Raw genomic sequence first — 23650 nt, forward strand, 5'->3', positions numbered from 1 at the left:
CAGTAGTTTGAACATTTTTGGCATTGCCTTTCTTTGGAATTGGAATGAAAACTGACCTTTTCCAGTCCTGTGACCACTGCTGAATTATACAAATTTGCTGGCGTATTGATTGCAGCACTTTCACAGCATCATCTTTCAGGATTTGAAATAGCTCTACTGGAATTCCATCACCTCCAGTAGCTTTGTTTGTAGTGATGCTTCCCTTTAAGGCCCACTTGACTTCACATTCCAGGATGTCTGGCTCTAGGTGAGTGATCACACCATCATGGCTAACTGGGTCATGAAGATCTTTTTTGTACAGTTTTTCTGTGTATTCTTGCCACCTCTTCTTCTATCTTCTGCTTCTGTTAGGTCCATACCATTTCTGTCCTTTATTGAGCCCATCTTTGCATGAAATGTTCCCTTGGTATCTCTAATTTTCTTGAAGAGATCTCTAGTCTTTCCCACTCTATCATTTTCCTCTATTTCTTTGCATTGATCACTGAGGAAGACTTTCTTATCTCTCCTTGCTCTTTTTGGAACTCTGCATTCAGATGGGTATAGTTTTCCTTTTCTCCTTTGCCTTTAGCTTCTCTTCTTTTCCCAACTATTTATAAGGCCTCCTCAGACAATCATTTTGCCTTTTTGCATTTCTTTTTCTTGGGGATGGTCTTGATCACTGTCTCCTGTACAGTGTTACAAAGCTCCATCCATAGTTCTTCACGCACTCTATCAGATCTAATCTCTTAAATATATTTGTCACTTCTACTGCATAATTGTAAGGGATTTGATTTAGGTCATACCTGAATGGTCTATTGGTTTACCCTACTTTCTTCAATTTATGTTTAAATTTGGCAATAAGGAGTTCATGATCTGAGCCACAGTAACCTCCAGTCTTGTTTTTGTTGACTGTATAGAGCTTCTCCATCTCTGGCTGCAAATAATATAATCAGTCTGTTTTCGGTATTGACCATCTGGTGATATTCTTGTGTAGAGGCTTTCCTTTTGTTGTTGGAAGGGGGTGTTTGCTATGACCAGTGTGTTCTCTTGGCAAAACTCTGTTAACCTTTGACCTGCTTCATTTTATACTCCAAGGCCAAATTTGCCTGTTAGTCCAAGTATCATGAAAAGGACATCTTTTTTGGATGTTAGTTCTAGAAGTTCTTGTCGGTCTTCATAGAACCATTCAGTTTCAGTGTCTTTAGTATTACTGGTTGGGGCATAGACTGGGATTACTGTACTATTGAATGGTTTGTTTTGGAAACAAACAGAGGTCATTCTTTAATTTTTGAGATTGCACCCAAGGACTGCATTTCAGACTCTTTTGTTGACTATGAGGGCTACTCCATTTCTTCTAAGGGATTCTTGCCCACAGTAGTAGATATAATGGTCATCTGAATTAAATTCACCCATTCCGGTCCATTTTAGTTCACTGATTCTTAAAATGTTGATGTTCATTCTTGCCATATCCTGTTTGACCACTTCTAATTTACCTTGACTCATGGACCTAACATTCCAGGTTCCTATGCAATATTGCTCTTTACAGCATTGGACTTTACTTCCATCACCAGTCACTTCCACAACTGGGCGTTGTTTTTGCTTTGGCTCCGACTTTTCATTCTTTCTGGAGTTATTTCTCCACTCTTCTCCAGTAGCATATTGGGTACCTACCCACCTGGGGAGTTCATCTTTCAGTGTCATATCTTTTTGCCTTTTCATACTGTTCATGGGATTCTCAAGGCAAGAATACTGAAGTGATTTGTCATTCCCTTCTCCAGTGAACCATGTTTTGTCAGAACTCTCTACCATGACCTGTCCATCTTGGGTGGCCCTGCATGGTATGGCTCATAGTTTCACTGAGTTAGATAAGGCTGTAGTCCATGTGAATAGCTTGATTAGTTTTCTGTGATTGGGGTTTTCATTCTGTCTCTGAGTGATAAGGGTAAGCAGCTTATGGAAGCTTCCTGATGGGAGAGATTGACTGTTGGGGAAACTGTGTCTTGTTCAGATGAGTGGGGACACACTCATAAATCTTTAGTTCAGTTTTGTGTTGATGGGCAGGGCTATTATATATTGTTAAAATTGCAGAGATAGTGTTTTGGAGTATGGAAATGGTCTTATAAATCATCTAGTATAGCTCTTTTGCTTTACAAATAAATAATCTACAAAAAAATTGAAAACTGTCCCAGATGGCAGTATAGGAAGACCCTGAACACACCTCCTTAAATATGCACACTGAATCTGCATGTACATTTAGAGTGATTCCTCTTGAAGAAGAACTAAGGTCTGATTAAATAGCTTCCACAAACAGTGGTTTGAAGGGCATCTAGCCTATACATGAGGAAAATCCATTTACTAATCGTATAGTGTCTATTGGAAACTGTTGGGGCTTGCTCTATGAAAAGATTTTTAACAAAATTCAACATCCATTTGTGATAACATCCCTCAACAAAGTGTGTATAGAGGGAACGTACCTCATTATATTAAGAAAGCACATATGACAAGCCCACAGGTAACATCATACTCAGGGGTAAAAAGCTAAAAGCATTTCCTCTAAGATCAGAATAAGACAAGGATGCACACTCTCACAGCTTTTATTCAACATAGTATTGGAAGTCCTTGCCACAGCAATCAGACAAGAAAAAGAAATGAAAGGCATCCAAACTTAAAGGGAAAAGGTTAAGCCGTCACTGTTTGCAATTACATGATAGTATATAAAGGTGCCATCAAAAAATTAGTAGAACTTATCAGTTAATTAAGTTGCAAGATACAAAAGTAATATACAGAAATCCATTGTATTTCTATACATGAACAATGAACTATCAGGAAGAGAAATTAAGAAAACAATTCTATTTATAATACCATTGAAAATAATAAAATAACTAAGAATAAATCTAACTAAGGAGGTTCAAGATCCATGCTTGGAAAACTTCTAGATACTGATGAAAGAAATTGAAGATGACACAAAAATGAAAAAAAATATACTATGCTTATGGGTTGGAAGAGTTAGTAATGTTAAAATGACCAAACTACTCAAGGCAATCTATTGATTCAATGCAATCCTTGACAAAATACCAACAGCATTTTTCACAGAAAAATAATAATTCAAATAATCCTAAAATGTTTATTGACACATGTGGGAAAGAGTAATGTTTGGGTGTGAGATCTAAAAGTTAGAAAGAAAGACTCATTTTTGTCTAAATCCCATGTAGCACCTAGATTAAAAGAATATATAATGTCCAGATAATATTTATCTTTCTTATCCAGATAAGATTTATCTTTCAGTTCTTTATTTAATCTAAGAACAGAATGTAGTCACAGAAATTGAGAAAATATATTATTTTCTATAAATAGTAAGGCCATCTCTTAGATTTACCCTGATGTCATCATACAAGATGATCTTTGCAATAATTTTGATAGCTTCATGAAATAACATATATAATGTATCTTTTAAAAGTGAATGACACATAGTAGATATTCAATTGTCACTTCCATTTTCTGTACCGACACATAACACTACTCTTACTATTACATATAAAAACAAAGATTTGGAGATTCAATTATTTAAAATTTAGAGCAAAATTAATTTCTCTTTTTTTCCTCTTTTTTCCTTTCTCCATCTCTGTGCTTCTCGGCCTCCCTTCCTTTCTCCTTCCATTCTTCCCTCTCTGTATTTATTCATATGTACTGTTATTTTCAAAGTTAATAATAACACACTTTAGCAGGAAAGCAAGAATTTGAATGTTGGCTTATTTGTGTGTCAGCCTTTGCACTGTAATGTCACATCCCAAATCATGTCTTTTAGAATATTTGTTCTGCAAAAACAATTGTGTAACAAAAATAATTGTGTAAAAAAAATGTTCATGGTCAAAAGTTTGGTGAATTTTGACTTAAAATCTTCCTTTTTACAGAACTTCTCATAGCCTTTAGTATGTTTATATGGGCTGTAGACTTCTAAAAAGCATATTATTGTCTAAAATATCTCAAACATTTCCCAAAGAACTCACATGTTACATGGAACACCATATTGTGAGGTTCATTGCACTTCAGAATTGAAAGTGATAGGGAAAAGGCTGTAAAAATAGCTGTTTTCATTTTCATATCAAGAAGTCCAAGTACTCACGTGTTCAATACAAGAACAGAGAATTAAAAATTGGAATATGGAAGAAAAGATAAATTTTACTCTTCAGAAGAGGCCTTGTCTTTGTTATCTTTCAGTTAACACATTTAGGAGAAAATGTATTTCTTTTCTGATAACCTACTCTGTCAGGACTAAAGCAGTCAGCTCTAATGCTAATTTTATGGTTGAGATTTTAAACAAGTTATCGTTTTCCTTTGGTGGAATAAAATTCTTTATTTAGATAGAAATGTGGAGAGATGGAGAGGTAATGAGAGACAGAGAAAGGAAAGAGAGGAGAGAGACAATGATGGATAGGTAGAGAGACAGGAATGGGGGCGGTGGGAGAGAAAAGATGAAGTCTCGCAGTTGGCTGTAGTGTTCTTCACTATGTCTTTTGCCAAATTCCACCTTTTTGTTTATCAGACAGCATTTGGTCATTTCATGAATTATTCTCTGTGTATACCCTTTCATTCTTTCTTTTTTATCCTAACTCTCATATCCCAAGAGAAGTTAAAATGAAAATTGAATGAGCCTATATTTTCCAATCCATGGTATCTGTGATTAAACCTGTGAAAACCTAAGAAAAGCCCCCATTCAACATACACAACAGAACACTGTACTACCACAGGGAGAGTATGTATAGAGATAGACTGTGTCCTGTGCAGCCAACTCCAAGATCCCAGAGCTCACTGTATTTATTTTTAAGAGCCAGACCTTAAAGTATGCAAGCCAGTAGTTGTACAGGTGCCAGCTGCCAGTCAGCAGTTCTTCGCTGCAACCAGATTGTAAGTCCAGCACTTCAAGTGTAGAGTCTGCTAACCAGTCAGTAGGAGAATTTTCTGCTGCTCACAGAGCATGTTGCTATGCCTTCTGGAATTAGGAGGGGAGAATCAAGTAAACCATGTGACTATTACCTACTGAACTGCAATGTGGAATTCACAGAGGTCACAGGAAATCAGTAATGCACCATAAACTAGTAATTTACCATTGTTTCTTTCCATGGGCCATTTTCCTCCACACTGCTTCATTACTTCAAGGTCTGTCTTTTCTTGTGTCATAAGTATAATCATATGGCTTCCCTGATGGCTCAGTGGGTAAAAAATCTGCCTACAATGCAGGAGTCACAGGAGACATGGGTTCGATCCCTGGGTTGGGAAGATCCTCTAGAGGAGGGCATGACAACCCACTCCAGTATTCTTGCCTGGAAAATCCCATGGACAGAGGAGCCTGATGGTCTACAGTCCATGGGTCACAAAGGGTCAGACACAACTGAGCAACTAACACACATACAAGTATAATCAAGTCCATCATTTCTTAATTAAAACAGAGCTTCATCTTTTTTTCTTATGGCTCTCTGGTATTCTAAACTGTAGTTGCTTTTTCTATAAGGTTCTAAGAAATGATTAAAAGCAGCTAGAGAAAGAATTAACTGTGTATTTCAGTTTTGTCAATGCCACAGCTTGATAGTACACTTACAGCCCATCACAGAGAGGGGGCAGGGTTAAATACATTTCCCCTGCTTGCTAATTTCTGACTAGTGTAGCAAAAGGATGCTTCTGATTGGTGTAGGCCTCTCCCTAGTTTGGGTAGTTCAGCAGCTGCTCTGAGCCCATTTGACATCCATCAAGGCCCGGCTAGGTTCATTTACCCTAATAGCTCTACTTTCTTGGTGTTTAAGACCGGTGCACATCTGAGACTCAAGACCTTCCTTGCCTCAGGCAGCAAATCTACCCTGCTGCTAAAAAATTTAAAAAAAAAAAAAGCTTCTCAAACTGCCTCTTTCTCAGGCTGAACTACCTGGAGCTTGGATTGATTTTCCCTATTTGGAAATTGCAGATGTTTTGCAGCCAAGCCAAGGCCTTTATAAAGCATCTGGGCAGCTTCTCTAGGGCCCAACAGACTGTCAGCAGTCTTTCCATCTAGATAGTGAATGGACCAAGTGAACATTTTTCTCTGTCTTTGGTTGAAGGGACTTTAAGAAATTCACTTTGCACAAATACAGATGGCTTCACAAAGAGAATATCAACTTCGTTCTTAAATCCGAATAATCTAATTTTACAATCTGTAACATCCACGAACAGACATTGAAAAAGTAAGTCATATGGTCACACTTACTACCATTTTCTTGGAAAGCTGTTACCTGGCGATGCTAGTGAAGTGGCCCCAAACATGAGATGACTGTGGAATTTGAATAACTATATTTAGTACTTCCAAGAGATTATCTGAAGGCTCCCCAGAGTCTCTGGTACGAATTTTAAAACCCATGCTGAAAGCTGTTGATTCGATGCATTGTTTTTCTAAATGAGCTCAGTTCGTGCACCAAGAGAAAGGCCCTAACTCTGAAAGGTGAACCATGTAGTGATTCCCATCTGTAAGCTGTGGGAATATGTTTCTGCCTGAAAATGGAACAAAGGCATGTCAGAGAATTAAGACTTAAGAGGGTAGAATGTCCAATGTGTGAGAGTCCATAGAACACCAAACAGAACCAGAGGAGTCAGCCAGTAATTGTTAGTGTATGAAAGAAGCCTCTGGGAGCACTAGAGAAATTCCAGAAATTTGCTGGAAATTCCAGCACAAATTCCAGCAGAAATTTACCTGCCGCAGGTAGCTTTTCCCTTCTTGACCAATGACTTGAGACATATAGAAATTATATGCTGTGGGCTGTAATGAAAATTCTTCCCTCTTTAACTGCGTCCTTTTATCTTCTCTTTTTCTTTGGCTTATTCTCCCATGAAGTTATTACTAACTTCCAGACCACAGTGTCCCTTCTTTTATACCAACCTGTTTCACTCAGAGTGTCAAAGCCTTTAGGCTTCAATTACCCACTTATAAGTGGTTTATGCAACTAAGCTTTTTTTTTTTTTTTTTTTTAGTGAGTTTATCAATTCTTCGAAGACAAGGGTTGTTTTTTCCCTGTTTCTGTGTCCCCTGGAGCACTGACGTAATCCTGAGGTACACAGCAGGATTTCATTAAGCATGTGTTTATTGATTAATTGATTGTTGTTCCTTTATGAAATTTAGAATACTGGTGTATTACTTTGATTTAAAAGAGCTGTACCCTTCAGTCAGAATTGGGAGGCTAAATTCAGAAAAATCAGGAGACTGGAAGATGATCACCAGGTCTTTGCTTTCAGGATGGGAAGAGGTCAGACTTTCCCACTCAAGCTCTGTTTTAATCAATGATTGAATTTGTCAGGATTTTGTCCTATACAAAGAACCAGACCTTTACACTGTATTAAGTGTTAAGAAAAATCAGGCATCAGATCTAATTAATAATAATATAGAAGTCAATTTCACAGCCCATTACTTCAAACAGACCGATAGAGGGAAATTAAAGGGGGGCTTGACAAACATGGGCGTTCATGTTTGCGGTCTTCATAGTGACCCATAGCCAAATGGAGCAAAAATGGAACTTTTCTGTATTGCCTCACCAACTGATAGCTTTGGGCTCCATTAACCCAGAGTGTAACACAAAGGAAGAAGAATCAGGGGAAAATGTGAAGCCCAGCCTCCTCAGTTTGCTTCATTAATAAGGCAGCAAACTCTTTGTCAGGTCCCTCCTCCCCCCACCCCTCCTTTTTTCTTTCCGTTTCGTTTAACTGAAGGCAATTCATCTCATTTTAATTAATTTTTACTTGCAGCATTATCACCCTGAGTATAAAGGCAAAAAGTTTTTTTTTTTCTTTTTAATTACAATGCTAACGGCATTAATTACTAGTACAGTAAATGCATCGGCGCTCACAAGCCAAGCAAGTTCCAAGGAGCTGAGGCAGCAATTGGTGAACATCTCAACAGCTGGAAAAGGCTTAGTCACAGAGGAGAAACCTTTCTACGGTAACAATATGAAGGCTGTCTTCACACTGATTGAGCCACTGTTTAATTGAAGGTGACATAGCCCACAGACTAGGGACAGCACGATTGCATTACAGGCAAAAGGTTATTCATAGAGTCTCTTGGGACTCCTTGCTGGGTCTGTTGTCAGATGGGAAGTCAGAAATCAAACACATTTATGAAAATAGCTGCATGAGCATAGCACTATACTACAGTATGTATGAATGTAACATCAAATGTCCTTATTTCTACCACCCATTTATTTTTTGCTCCACTAATTAAGAAGCAGTATCACAATGTGCTTAAAAGCTAAAACCCAATACCCAACACATGGCTAGAGAAGACCAATCAATGTTGAGTGTTTCTAAGTTCATAAGGTTTGCATATCAACCTGATAAAGACAAAAAAAGTGTTCCACCCACAAGCATGAAAGGCTCTATAAGAGCATCACAGCACAGCCTGCTAAGTGTTTACCTTCTTACAACTTGTGCCCATTCTCTGGCAACCAAAATATCATGAAGAAGCACCCCTGCCATTTTGTAGTCAGCCCATAGGACAAGTTGGCCGGATTTCTGCTCCAGTACTTTCTTAATCTGCTACCAAAGGATTATACACAATCCTGCACCTCTGGCATTCTCTGCATACAGCTCAGATTTCCTCCCAGGCAGTCTCCTTTGTTTCCAGACATTTCTGCATGCTTATTTCAAATTTACCTCCCCCACAGCTCCTTGTAATTTACTTACCCTCTCTTCTTTTCATTTACATTTTTTAGACAGTAACTGATAATATTTAAATATGGTTCTGAAAATCTACCTGTACCTTCTGTAAGATCTGAAATTATTTAGGAAAAAAGAGAATTTGGCCCAAAATAGCTAAGTCCTTGAAGATACTCTTAAGCCTTCGGGAATTCTACCAAACATACCACACCTTTTCCCTTTTGAGTTTTGCCATTCTTTTCACCAATGCATACAGTTTTGAATAAATATGTAATAATAAACTTTATCTCAGTTTAACATTGTATTATTTTAGTTTATGTTTTATTAATGAAAGTATATATTAGTTTCCTTCTGTAGATATAAGTGTTTTATAATGATTTCATGTAAAAGTAGCATATGTGGCCTTACATATGAACTTAACCACAAATTGTAAGTATTTATATGGGAAAAGCTGTTGCAAGTTCCAAATGACTGAATAAATGGAATTTTGGAACGCATGCTTTGTATATTGGCAATTGCCTGTAGTTATTGGTATTCTGAAGTACAACTCAGTGCTATCTATATTAATAGCAAATTTATGTCTAGCCTATAAAAATCTAAAATAAACAGGAATTTCCATCTAAGTTTATTTGTGGTATTAACATCTGAATTTAGATTTTATTCATAACTACTCAGAATATTTTGTAACCTCTAGATTTCCTTTTGTTTTCTTTACATAGGTAATTGATCTTGTGTTATTATTTGAGGATATGAGAAAAATGCAAATGTTTCTGTTCATTTTTCTCTGAATGTCTTAATTTGGTAAACTAAAACTATAATCCCCTCAAGAAAACACTTTCAAAAGAAATTTTGATATTTTTGTTTGTGAAATTTCCATGATAAAGCCAACTTACAAATAATGAAAATGAAATTGGAGAAAATTAATTGCGGGATTTATTCAGATTTTTATTTGAATTTAAATATTTGCTTGGATTTAAATTTGACAAACATTTTATAACTTTTTAAATTCAGATATATTCACTGATTCCTAGAGGAACATGATAGAGCTGATGTTACCTAAATGCTTCCTCAAGTCGTTATTTGAAAAGCCTGTAGGAAATACTGGATGAGAAAGTGAATCAAGGATTGAGCCCAGGTCTTCCACGTTTCAGGTGGATTCTTTACCAGTTGAACCAAAAGTGAAGCCTAAATAGGCTATCTGCTGACCCTAATGCCCTCACCTTCCTTCATGAGTAAAGGGGGGATTATGTTAATCTCCTTTTGAGAGTCCAAGTTAGTTTTCTTATAGCACCCACATTTGCTTTACTTGATGTATCTTCCACATGATGGCACTTAGAATTGGCTTCTTTTATTTTTCCACATTCGTTTAGCATTTGACAAGAATGAAGTAATCACCACCACTACTGCAATAACATAGCATTACTGATGAGAATCACAGTAGTAGTAATAACTATCATTTAATTAAGTACTTGGACTTCCCTGGTGACTCAGTGGTAGAAAACTCTCCTGCCAATGCAGAAGACCCAGGTTCGATTCCTGGGTTAGGGACATCCCCTGGAGGAAGGAATGGCAACCCACTCCAGTATTCTTGCCTGGAGAAATCCCTAAACAGAGGAGCCTGGTGAGCTACAGTTCATGGGGTTACGAAAGAGTAATACATGACTTTGCAATTAAACAATAACAACTGAGTACTTGCTCCATGTACCTAGTACTGTATTACACATTAATTTTCAGCCCTATTTAATCACCATATTTAGTAGATATTGTTATACATTTATTTTACATATAAGAAAAGTGAGGCTCAGAGAGTCCAGTGCTTTGTCTAAAGTGACATGATCAATAAAGGTGAAAACCTGAAATCAAAGCTCAGTCTGTGTTAATTGCAGAGATTGAGTTGTAACTATTCTATTGATGCTAAAGGTGAGCTTCTGCATTTGGATATGTTTCTTCTTTCACAGTTATGTATCCTTTAAGAATGATTAATATATTGTTTAACCTTGACAACATTGATTTATAATCACATACTGTCACAGGATCATAGAGAAAGCAAAGGAATTCCAGAAAAACATCTACTTCTGTTTCATTGACTATGCTAAAACTTTGACTGTGTGGAACAACAAACTGTGGAAAATTCTTAAAGAGATGAGAATAGCAGAACACCTTACCTGTCTCCTGAGAAAGCTATATGTAGGTCCACAAGAACAGTTAGAACCAGACATGGAAAAACAGGTTTGGTTAAAAATTGAGAAGGGAATACATCAAGGCTGTATATTGTCACCCGCTTATTTAACTTACATACAGAGTACCTCACGCGAAATGGTGGCTGGAATCAAGACTGTCAGGAAAAATATCAACAAACTCAGATATGCAGATAACACCACTCTAATGGCAGAAAGTGAAGAGGAACAAAAGAGTCTCTTGATGAGGGTGAAAGAGGACAGTGCAACAGCTAGATTAAAACTGAACTTTCAAAAAATGAAGATCATGGCATACAGTTGCAACACTTCATGGCAAATAGATGGGGAAAAAGTAAAAAAGTGGCAGATTTTATGTTCTTGGGCTCCAAAATCACTGCAGACATTGACTGCAGCCATGAAATTAAAAGACACTTGCTCCTTGGAAGAAAAGCTGTGACCAACCTAGACAGAGTATTAAAGAGCAGAGACATCACTTTGCTGACAGAGTCTGTATGATCAAAGCTATGGTTTTTCCAGCATTCATGTACAGCTGTGAGAGTTGGACCATAAAGAAGACTAAGCACCAATGATTTGATGCTTTCAAATTGTGGTGCTGGAGAAGACACTTGAGAGTCCCTTGGAGAGCCAGGAGATCAAATCAGTCAATGCTAAAGTAAATCAATGCTGAATATTCATTGGAAGGACTGATGCTGATGCTGAAGCTCCAGTACCTTGGCCACCTGATATGAAGAGCTGATTTATTGGAAAAGACTCTGATGCTGGGAAAGACTGAGGGCAGAAGAAGAAGGGGACAACAGGGAATGAGATGGTTGGATGGCATCACCAATTCAGTGGACATGAGTTTGAGGCAACTCTGAGAGATAGGGGAGGACATGGAAGCCTGGTGTGCTGCAGTTAATGGGGTCACAGCGTAGGACACAGTTTAGCAACTGAACAATTGTCACAGGAGGCTTTAAGAAGAGATGTCTTCTCTGATACTTTGCACCTTCTTCAAGAAGAGTTTTGATGTGTGTGGAAAAAACTATGGCTCACATAAAATAAGGAGGGTTAAAAAAGCAAACAAATGAAATTTAGAGAAACCAGCAGGAATAATGTTTTCTTCCTTTTGAAGGCAGGCTTGGCTTACCTTGTTCATGGGGTTCTCAAGGCAAGAAGTGGTTTGTCATTCCCTTCTCCAGTGGAGCACATTTTGTCAGAACTCTCTGAAGAGTATGAAAACTCTCTAAACAGTATGAAAAGGAAAAAATATATGACACTGAAAGATGAACTCCCCAGATTGGTAGGTGCCCAATGTGCTACTGGAGAAGAGTGGAGAAATAACTGCAGAGAGAATGAAGAGATGGAGCCAAAGTGACAATAACGCCCAGTTGTGGATGTGACTGGTGATGTAAGTAGTGTCCATATTTTCAAGAACAATATTGCATAGGAATCTGGAATATTGGCTCCATGAATCGAGGTAAATTAGAAGTGGTCAAACAGGAGATGGCAAGAGTGAACATCAACATTTTAGGAAACAGTGAAATAAAATGGACTGGGATGGGTGAATTTAATTCAGATGACCATTATATCTACTACTGTGGGCAAGAATCCCTTCGAAGAAGAAATGGGGTAGCCCTCATACTCAATGAAAGACTACAAAATGCAATACTTGGTGCAGTCACAAAAATGACAGAATGATCTTAGTTTGTTTCCAAGGCAAACCATTCAGTACCACAGTAAGGCCAGTCTATACCCCAACCACTAATCCAAAGAAGCTGAAGTTGAACAGTTCTATGATGACCTGCTGCTGCTGCTGCTAAGTCGCTTCAGTCGTGGCCAACTCTGTGCGACCCCATAGACGGAAGCCCACCAGGCTCCTCCGTCCCTGGGATTCTCCAGGCAAGAACACTGGAGTGGGTTGCCATTTCCTTCTCCAATGCGTGAAAGTGAAAAGTGAAAGTGAAGTTGCTCAGCCGCGTCCGACTCTCAGCGACCCCATGGACTGTAGCCTACCAGGCTTCACCATCCATGGGATTTTCCAGGCAAGAGTACTGGAGTGGGATGCCATTGCCTTCTCCGTATGATGACCTACAAGACCGTATGATGACCTACAAGACCTAATAAAACTAACACCAAAAAAGATGTCCTTTTCATTATAGGGAACTGGAATGCAAAAGTAGGAAGTCAAGAGATACCTGGAGTAACAGGCAAGTTTGGCCTTGGAGTGCAAAATAAAGCAGGGCAAAGGCTAACAGAGTTTTGCGGAGAGAATGCACTAGAACAGCGAGCGCCCTCTTCTAACAACTCAAGAGACAGTTCTACAAATGGACATCACCAGATGGTCAATACCGAAATCAGATTGATTATATTCTTTGCAGCCGAAGATGGAGAAGCTCTATAAATCAGCAAAAACAAGACCAGGAGTTGACTGTGGCTCCAATCAAAAACTCCTTATTGCAAAATTCAGACTTAAATTGAAGAAAGTAGGGAAAATCACTAGACCATTCAGATATGACCTAAATCAAATCCCTTACGATTATGCAGTGGAAGTGACAAATAGATTCAAGGGATTAGATCTGATAGATGGAGTTCCTGAAGAATTATGGATGGAGGTTCATGATATTGTACAGGAAGCAGTGACCAAGACCATCACCAAAAAAAAAAAAAAAGAAGGCAAAATGGTTGTCCAAAGAGGCCTTACAAATAGCTGAGGAAAGAAGAGAAGCTAAAGGCAAAGGAGAAAAGGAAAACTATACCCATCTGAATGCAGAGTTCCAAAGAAGAGCAAGGAGAGATAAGAAAGCCTTCCTCAGTGATCAGTGCAAGGAAATAGAGGAAAACAATAGAATGGGAAAGACAAGAGATCTATTCAAAAAAATTAGAGAAACCAAGGGAACATTTCATGAAAAGATGAGCACAATAAAGGACAGAAATGGTATGTACCTAACAGAAGCAAAGATATTAAGAAGTGGCAAGAATACACAGAAGAACTGTACAAAAAAGATCTTCACGACCCAGATAATCACGATGGTGTGATCATTTACCTAGAGCCAGATATCCTGGAATATGAAGTCAAGTGGGCCTTAGGAAGCATCACTACAAACAAAGCTATGGAAGTGATGGAATTTCAGCTGAACTATTTCAAATCCTCAAAGATGATGCTGTGAAAGTGCTGAACTCAATATGCCAGCAAATCTGGAAAACTCAGCAGTGGCCACAGGACTGGAAAAGTTCAGTTTTCATTCCAATCCCAAAGAAAGGCAATGCCAAAGAATGTTCAAACTATTGCACAATTGCACTCATCTCACACACTAGAAAAGTAATCCTCAAAATTCTCCAAGCGAGGCTTCAACAGCTCATGAACCGTGAACTTCTAGATGTTGAAACTGGATTTAGAAAAGGCAGAGGAACCAGAGATCAAATTGCCAACATCCTTTGGATCATAGAAAAAGTAAGAGAGTTCCAGAAAAACTTCTGCTTGATTGACTACACCAAAGCCTTTGACTATGTGGATCATAAGAAACTGTGGAAAATTCTTGAAGAAATGGGAACACCAGACCACCTGACCTGTCTCCTGAGAATTCCGTATGAAGGTCAAGAAGCAACAGTTAGAACCGGACATAGAACAATGAACTGGTTCCAAGTTGGGAAAGGAGTACATCAAGGCTTTATAATGTCACCCAGCTTATTTAACTTAAATGGAGAGTACATCATGTGAAATCCCAGGCTGGATGAAGCTCAAGCTGGAATCACGATTGCCAGCAGAAATATCAATAACCTCAAATATGGAGATGACACCAACTTTATGACAAAAAGCAAAGAGCAACTAAAGATCCTCTTGATGAAAGTGAAAGAGGAGAGTGAAAAAGTTAGCTTAAAACTCAGCATTCAGAAAAGTAAGATCACGGTATCCAGTCCCATCACATCATGGCAGATAGATGGGGAAACATGAAAACAGTAACACACTTTATTTTCTTGGGCTCCAAAATTACAGCAGATGGTGACTGAAACCATGAAATTAAAAGACCGTTGCTCCTTGGAAGAAGAGCTATGACAAACCTAGACAGCATATTAAAAAGCAGAGACATTACATTGCCCACAAAAGTCTGTCTAGTCAAAACTATGGTTTTTCTAGTAGTCATATATGGATGTGAGATTTGGACTATAAAGAAAGCTAAGCACCGAAGAATTGATGCTTTAGAACTGTACTGTTGGAGAAGACTCTTGAGAGTCTCTTGGACTGCAAGGAGATCAATCTTAAAGGAAATCAGTCCTGAATGTACATTGAAAGGACTGATGTTGAAGCTGAATCTCCGATACTTTGGCCACCTAATGCGAAGAACTGACTCATTGGAAGAGACCCTGATGCTGGGTATGAGTGAATGCTGGAGGAGAAGGGGACAACAGAGAATGAGATGGTTGGATGACACCACCAATTCAATGGACGTGAATTTGAGCAAGCTCGGGAAGTTGTTGATGGACAGAGAAGCCTGGCGTGCTGCAGTCCATTGGATTGCAAAGAATTGGACACAACTGAGTGACTGAACTGAACTTGGCTTACCTAGGGGCTTCTCTCGTGACTTAGATGGTAAACAGTCTGCCTGTTGTGCAGGACCTAAGTTTGACCCCTGGTTCAGGAAGATCTGCTGGGGAAGGGAATGACAATGCATTCCAGTATTCTTGCCTGGAGAATTCCATGTCTAGAGAAGCCTGGCAGGCCCCACCCAGTATGTGCGCTCACAAAGAGTTGGACACAACTGAACGACTAACACAGTTTACTTACCTTGCACATCTGTATTTTGCATTTTACGTCTGGCTTAGACTAGTTTTTCCAAACAAAACAAAACAAAAACAGCTTGTGCTCCCTATGTACAAATATATAGCATGTGTTTCGTTAGATACATCTTTGTATATGGTTAATATGAATTTGTAGAATGCTTTATCCTCAGTCTATTTTGAAGCACTACCAGCATGACTGAATTTTGATGACTTTTAAAATCACAGCTGTTGGAACGCTTGGCAAAATTATGTGATTGAAAGTTATGACCCTTTAAAATATGAGTCAAGTCTCATTTTTGTTGTTCATTACCTAATAGACAGTAAGTGGGAACATATCTTCCATGTGTGAGCTGTCATTCATAAAATTCATAAATAGGGTGGCAGGGAAGAGAGAATAAAAGAGGGAGGAGGGTGGTGAAATAATAATAGAAATATGATGAGAGAAAAGAGAGGAAAAGCCTTCCCTGGTGACTCAGATGATGAAGGATCTGCCTGCAATGTAGGAGACCCAGTTTCGATCCCTGGGTCAGAAAGATCCCCGGGGAAGGAAATGGCAACACACTCTAGTATTCTTGCCTAGAAAATCCCATGGTCAGAGGAGCCTGGTGGGCTACAGTCCATAGAATCGCAAAGAGCAGGACACAACTGAGTGACTAATATGACGAGAAGAGGGAAAAGGAAAATGGAGAAGTTGAAGAGAAGGGAAAATTCTGTTCTAAGAGATAAACTTGGGTCTAAAAATGTATTTTCAGACACAATTTAAACAAGGTAAAAATGGACTTTGAATATATGTTATATGCACTCATTTAAGCATCTGGTATATATCTGGTACTGTGCTAATTTATGGTGATGAAGAAAATGGACATGCAACTTGGAGACAAGAGAGGGAAGTAACTGTTAACCCCAAAGCACTATATAAATGCATATTCTGATTAATGCTACAGTGAAATTATGCCTGGAGGGATGGGTCTTTAGATTGGGTGACCTGGTAAGACCACTCCAAGGAGTGGTTAAATTGAGGCCAGAAAGATGACAGAGTTCTACTTATGTGAAGAGCAGTGCAAGAGAAGCTGCAGAGGTGTCATTTGTATCACCAATTTCCCAAAAATACTCTTTACAGCTGGGTTAGGGAGCCTGGATAGCTCATTTGGTAGAGCATCAGATTTTTAATCTGAGGGCCTAGGGTTCAGTTCCCTGTTCAGGTGACAAGGTCTCATTTTGGGCTTTCCTGCAGCTCAGCTGGTAAAGAATGTAATGCAGGAGACCCCGGTTCGATCCCTGGGTCAGGAAGATCCTCTGGAGAAGGGAACGATTACCCACTCCAGTGTTCTGGCCTGGAGAATTCCATGGACTGAGTCGGACATGACTGAGCGACTTTCACTTTCTTTGTTCAAATTGCTATCAGAGTCCATTTATTGCACAGTTTCAGTTACAAGTGGGGAAAATTTATTTCTGATCATTAAATCAAAAGCAGTGTAGATTCATTTATTTAACAAGTATGGATTGATACTGCTACTGCTGCTGCTAAGTCACTTCAGTCGTGTCCGACTCTGTGCGACCCCATAGACGGCAGCCCACCAGGCTCCGCCGTCCCTGGGATTCTCCAGGCAAGAATACTGGAGTGGGTTGCCATTTCCTTCTCCAGTGCATGAAAGGGTAAAGTGAAAGTGAAGTCGCTCAGTCGTGTCCGACTCTTAGCGTAAGCACTTACTATTGGCAAGATATGCTGTCCCAGGTGCTGAGTGACAATGGTGAACAAAAAAAAACAGGGAGTCACTCAGAAGTTCATTCTAGGGCTGGCAGCACTCTCACAGAGCATCATTGTTGCTTCAAGCCAGATGGGCTGATGGTGACCCTCATGAAGGATATTATCAGGCTGCCTTTTTCTGTGTGCCTTTTGACTTCCGTAGAGTTGATAAGGCTGTTCCTCAGATCTCGACATTTTTGTTATATGTTGTTTACTGGTTACATGTTTATTGGCGCTTTATAGAACAAAGTGATTAATGAAGAGCTAGAAAGTGAACAGGCTCCAAAGATTTTCAGAAGAAAAGAACATTTTTGGACCCAGAAAAATATATCCTCTTTGTTTGCCTTAAAAAAAATATATTTATTTTATCTAGTTCTGGATTCCATATTCTTTTTTCAGATATCATTGGAATCTGCTCAGTGCACTGAAAAATTCTTATAGGAAAAGGAGGTTATTGAGGATAAGTCTTTGTTTGTTGTTAAAGAAGCCCTTAGAAGTGTGTTTTAATATTGCTTACCTGTTTCTTGCCTGTGTTATATGTGTGACTGACTGAAGAAATCTTGTAAAATGCTTGAGTATCCACAGAAGAAGGATATCATTGAGTGAGCATCACTAGTTTTATTATTTTCTGGGCATGGTTTAAAATAAGTATGGTTGGGTACCACAAATAGTTGTTCCTTGAAGTAGCTAACTTGGCAACCTAGTAGGGAGGTTATGATCTCGGACTTGTGAGCCTAGTTGAGTCATTAAGTAACAGAGAGCAAAATCTAATTAAATTTGACATCCTCACATGGGGAATCATACCCACAGGTAGTACTACAGCGTGAAACTTCCAGAAGGATTTTTTTTTTTTAAGAAAATTCATTAGAAGAGACTGAGGGGGAAAGTTGGAAAATGAAAATTTATGAAATCTACAAAGGAGCCACTTTCCAATATTCCCCTAGAGAAAGAATTAGAGCTGTGAAAGTCTCCAAAAGGTTATATAATCTTCTATGTAGTTGGCAGCACAAATGGTCAGACCTCAGGCGGCCACATTGTGGAACTGGAATCACCAATGAACCTTAAGAAGTCTCTCCTGTAGCTAAATGCTATCACATTCACACAAGGTGTCATTAGGGAATGCAGCCCCTTTTTGTTGCTGGACAAAGGTACACTAATATCATCATTTAACACCATCTTCAAAAGGATCACACACAATATCATCACTTTAATAAAAACTCATTTCACTTTTTCATATTTCTTTCAAATTGCTGACCATATGAATGATATTTTACATAGTTTGAGATATTAATATACAAACCACTTTCTGATTTGCTTTTCTGTTTACCATGATAGCCTAAACATATGGCTTCCCTGGTGGCTCAGCTGGTAAAGAATCTGCCTGCAATGCAGGAGAAGTGGGTTTGATCCCTGGGTCGGGAAGATCCCCTGGAGAAGGAAGTGGCAACCCACTCCAGTACTCTTGCCTGGGAAATCCTATAGACAGAGGGCCTGGTGGGCTACAGTCCATGGGGTTGCAATAGTCAGACATGACTTACTGACTAAACCACCACCATGTTTTAATGTTAAGCAGCTTATGTATTTTAAGATTCAGTGGCTTTATAAAATTTGAATGAATTGATAAGCCATACTAGATCAATCTCCTATACTTGGATGTTTATATTGGTTCTAATTTTTAATTACTATAGATAAATTTCAATTGTTGTTTTTTTGACCAATTTAAATAGCTTTGGTATAAAGCAAGTGCTTAATGAATATTTGGTGATGAGACTTTCTTGGCTAGTATTATCAGGAATGTCGTTCTGATTTTGGAATCTCAGTTCCTTATCCAAAGATTTGTACGTTTAACAATGTGACCAAATTATGTGAGTACCTTTTACTGTCAGCCTCTCCAGTATGTGTTACCCTGTTAAACACTTTAAAATGAATCTAAGTTAATAGTTCCTTTAGTTTGCATGCGTTATGTCTATTATACTAAAGAATACTTTACCCTTTGTGCAATTCTTATATTTTTAAAAGAGGATTTTTTGTGGAAAAATGACAGAGATCTATTCAGAAAATGGGTGAGACAGTGAAAGATGAGAAAAAAGAGCAGCTGAGGTAAGGAAGATGTTAAATTCCTTCTCAGAGCCTACCCCTGGTTTCTATAAGTGGGCACATTGCCTTTCCTCCTCCTCCTGTCCCCAAGCCCCAGCGTGCACTGCTCAAGGAGCCCAGCTCTCATATGTAGCTCTTACTGCCCAGACTTCACACCCGGACTAAAAGTCCAACCTACGAAATTAGAATGCAAAATTACGAGTTTAAGCCTTTTCCTCCCTCACAGTTAAATAGCTAGATATAGAAATGTGTTTATGCCCCGAAGGGGATACTTTAAAAATTTAAAATGATCACCAAATACGTAGTTATTAAAAAGTAATTTCATCCATGGCAGGCGACTGTCAGCCCATAGGATGTAGTGCAGTGGAAATAAAAAAAGTATCTAATTGTTTTTTTGAAGTCATAAAATTGGCATAATATCATAGAATGTTAAAACTGTAAGGGGTCTTAGAGATCACCCTCATTTTATAAATGAAGAGCCACATCCAGAGAGTGGTGACATTCCAGAAATCATGGAGCTTAGCATTGGAGCTGGAGCTAGAACCCAGAGCAGTGGATTTGTACAACCTCATCTTTATGGGACTGTCTTCTGGGAAGAGAAGCAGGTGCCAGTTCCAAGTATGGAGGTGAAACTGGCTTTTAAGGCTTTCCTCTTAATAGATGCCTAATAAGCATCTTTCAAATGAATTCCCACACTCTGAAACTGTGACCAAAAAGTCTTTTGAAGATGAACAATAGAAAAAGACCATGTCACTCGGTTTACCACTGCCCCCCTGACCACACACATTCACGCGCGTGCACATACACACACACACACACACACTTGTTCATAGAATGTTACACAGAGGTTTTCAAGCTGTTCTCTGCAAACTTGTATATTCCTTGGCATCTCTTTAGGGTCACAGTGAAGATGGAGATAGTGAGACACCAGTCTTTAATCAGCAGGGCTCTGCCAGTGTCTGTAACATCCAGCAAACTCTGTATAAGGTTTTGCATTCAGAAAGGCTCTGCCTCTCTCAAGCACATAGGCACACATGTATGTACACATATGTATGCACATTTGGAAACTACTAATCTAGACAAGTTATCTAATTTTACAAGCAAATCCCTGGAGGCTCAAGACAGCTGGCATGGCTGTGTGACCCCCCTGGTTAGTTAGGGGGTGAGAGGGGAAAGGAAAGAGGGCTACAATCAGAAATCCCGAGGTTCTTGGTACAGAGCCTGTCTCTGTTAGTTTATCAGATTTGTTAACTCGGACCAGTTATTTAACTTACTGAATCTCTATTTTCTTGTTTATGAAATGGGATAATTGCATTTTTTCTATAGGACAGTACTTCAAAATGAAATGAAGAAGTATATATATAGATATATAAACTGGTAATTTCAGTATTAGAAGAAAATGTTTCGATTGTTTTTGTTGTTTTCCCATTTCTTTGTCTCAGGGTCAGGACTGGAACCATGCTTTCTGCATCCCACTGAATATTCTTTTGACTACAGAATGGCTGGTCATCCTGCTCATGTCAGAATTGTTTCCAATCCCTGGTGCTTGATTCTAGTAGGAACTATGTGGGCCCCACATCACTTATCTCATTCCTCAGTTCCAGTTTGAGAAATATAAATCCTGAAAACTACTAAAGTTATGATACCTGCGAACCCATAATCGTTGCTCCATATCACAACAAATTCTGAGAAATGATAGGAATAGGAAATTGGCATCTTGAGCTGTCCACCTCTTCTAATGCTTGGTAGCACAAAATGTCTCTAAGTCACAGTACTCTCTTTTTTAGTGACTGACAGATTATCCTCTATTGTACATTTTCCCATTTTTAGCTTCTGTTCCAACCTCAATTTCTTTCATCTCTCGTCATTGCACCTCCTCCTCTGGTTCTTTGTTCTTTTTGGAATAATCGTGTGTGTGTGTTTGTGTGTGTGTGTGTATTACACACAATATGTATCTGTAAGTACATATATGTGCATATGCATGCACACAGGTATGCAAATGACAGGGCAGAATAGCAAGATACTTTATTAAAATGTATGTAGTTCTTTTGCTACTAGGGCTCAAGGGCAGAAGCATAAGCTGTTACCAATAAAAAATTTGAGCCCACTGAAAGTCAAGTTAAAAAGCTGAAGACTGATTACACGGTGCTAAAAATGAAAGCAGAACGGGGAGAGAGGCAGCCCATTTAAAAGAGAAGCGCCTGGTCGTGGGAGATTATCAGTGAACTCCACGCAGTACTGCTGGGTACAGAGAAGACCTCAGTGCTGTAAAATTGGGAAGCAAATTCATCAAATCTGTGTCAAAACTGTTGGCAGGTGGGGAATACAGTGGGATAAGGGAGATGCAGTGGTGGCAAGAAGCATTTTAAGTTAGTGAAACTGTGAGTATGTTCAGGTGACAAATAACTAGGAGAAACCCATTCTGTTTATACTTTCTGAAACAAGGTTCATCAGATAAGCCCTTTTATGATCCATTGCATTCCATAGGTAATATGTTGACTGTGGTCTGTGTTATTTCCTCCTGGGATGGATTGCATCATTAGTCTGCATTAGTTTTAAATCCAGTCTATAAGTCTGCTTTTTCCACCATCTCATGGCCCTCTTGCTCTTGGAAGGTGACTATATGGAAGGATGGGTTCCCACTCTTCTCCCTCCCTCCCCTCTCCAACTCCCCACACTTGCTTCCCACTCCTGAGCACCAGGACCAAAGGTTCCACATCCATTATTCTTTCTTGCATCATCGTCAGATTGTTCAGTAGCGTCTTCACATGCTGATTGATTTTAAGACTTGACCTGCTTTGTGCCCATTTTAAAATTGTGCTGTCCTTTCACCTGAAACTCTGTGGAAATAAAAGCCTCTTCCAAGCCCTATGAACTAAATATTTTACTATCCTTTGGGTTATGGCCTGTGGTGGGAACCCCTTAGGGTTTCCCACGGTCCTCTCCCATCCCCCATAGCAGTACGTGGGCAGATATGAGTAGTGTAGTATGGAGGTTGGGAACAAAAGCACCAGGATTAGAAATACTTGATTTAAATCATTAACTGGGTATATTATTTAAACGTTTTAATTCTCAGTTGCCCCATTTGCAATTGGAGATACAAATATCCTCATAAAATTTTTGTGCAAAATAAGCAAATACTGTATAAAATGTTTAGCATAGTACTTTGTACACGCTATCATTTTAAAACAAATGACTAGAAAACTGAAATCCACTGGGCCTCTTCCCACTAGATATAAACTCCTTGGAGCAGAGACTATGTAAGTATCTGTGCAGAACATAGTAGGCACTTAATTAATTTGAAAGTAATGAGTGCAAGAATGCATGCCTTTATGAACAAATCATAAAACTAGAGTTCAGAAGATCAAATAACTTGCCCAAAGTTACCCATTATTAAAAGAGCTGGCATTGAAGCTAAATGTATTTTATTGTGTACTACTAGTCAGTCTTCTGTAACATAAATGCTTTCTTTAGTTTCTTTACTTCATGGAGGATAAGCCCTTGCTTTTTCAAGCACAATTCCTGCAGCTTTACAGGCTTGGTGATAAAAACAGCCATAAATCTCAGGGACTTGATAGTAAAGGGTTTTGGCTCAATTACCTGCATGAATTTATCTGTTTGGTGAAGGTGTGGGCTCAAACCACAACAGCCACCAGCAGTGAGAACTCATCTCCTGAGCCTTAATTAAAACAGTCCTTGGAGAATACAACTGCCTCAGGAAGTGCCAGAAATCTCGTTTGAAAGCTTCCTGATTGTGATATTTCCAATGTCATATTGCAGATTCAAGAAACTTGGGTGTTTGGAATAAGTTTAGGATAAGAACAGCCTCACTTTAAGTGCTTATCTTAACCACCAAACCATCTGTTCTCCCATCGTGGTTCTATGTACTGTTGTACATAAGAGCAAGCATTCCTCTCCCTGTCCCATTTTACATCCGAACAAGATCTATTTCCAAAGTAGCTTATTTTCCTCCTTTCTCCATCATGAAGAGCAAAGCTAGCTGTGAACTTTTCAGCAGAACTTAAAGAATCTTCTTCACCTCTTTCCTTTTTAAATTAATTTTAAAAATTTATTTATTTATTTTTGTCTGGGCCGGGTCTTCATTGTTGCGTGAGTTTTTCTCTAGTTGCAGCAAGCAGGGGCTACTTTCTAATTGCGATGCCCAGGCTTCTCATTGCAATGGTTTCTCTTTCTACTACAAATG

At 38.8% G+C, this 23650-nt stretch overlaps 1 protein-coding gene and 1 non-coding gene across 9 annotated transcripts in view; both read left to right on the forward strand.

Moving 5' to 3' along the window:
- LSAMP (limbic system associated membrane protein) overlaps positions 1–23650 on the forward strand; it is a 1066465-nt gene that overhangs the window by 604066 nt on the left and 438749 nt on the right. The window lies entirely within an intron of this gene.
- TRNAK-UUU (transfer RNA lysine (anticodon UUU)) lies at positions 16735–16807 on the forward strand. Its single transcript has one exon. It is a non-coding gene; the product is annotated as a tRNA-Lys (tRNA).

The sequence above is a fragment of the Giraffa tippelskirchi genome, chromosome 2, assembly GCF_054371585.1.
Source record: "Giraffa tippelskirchi isolate mGirTip1 chromosome 2, T2T-mGirTip1v1.2.pri, whole genome shotgun sequence".
Classification (NCBI taxonomy): domain Eukaryota; kingdom Metazoa; phylum Chordata; class Mammalia; order Artiodactyla; family Giraffidae; genus Giraffa; species Giraffa tippelskirchi.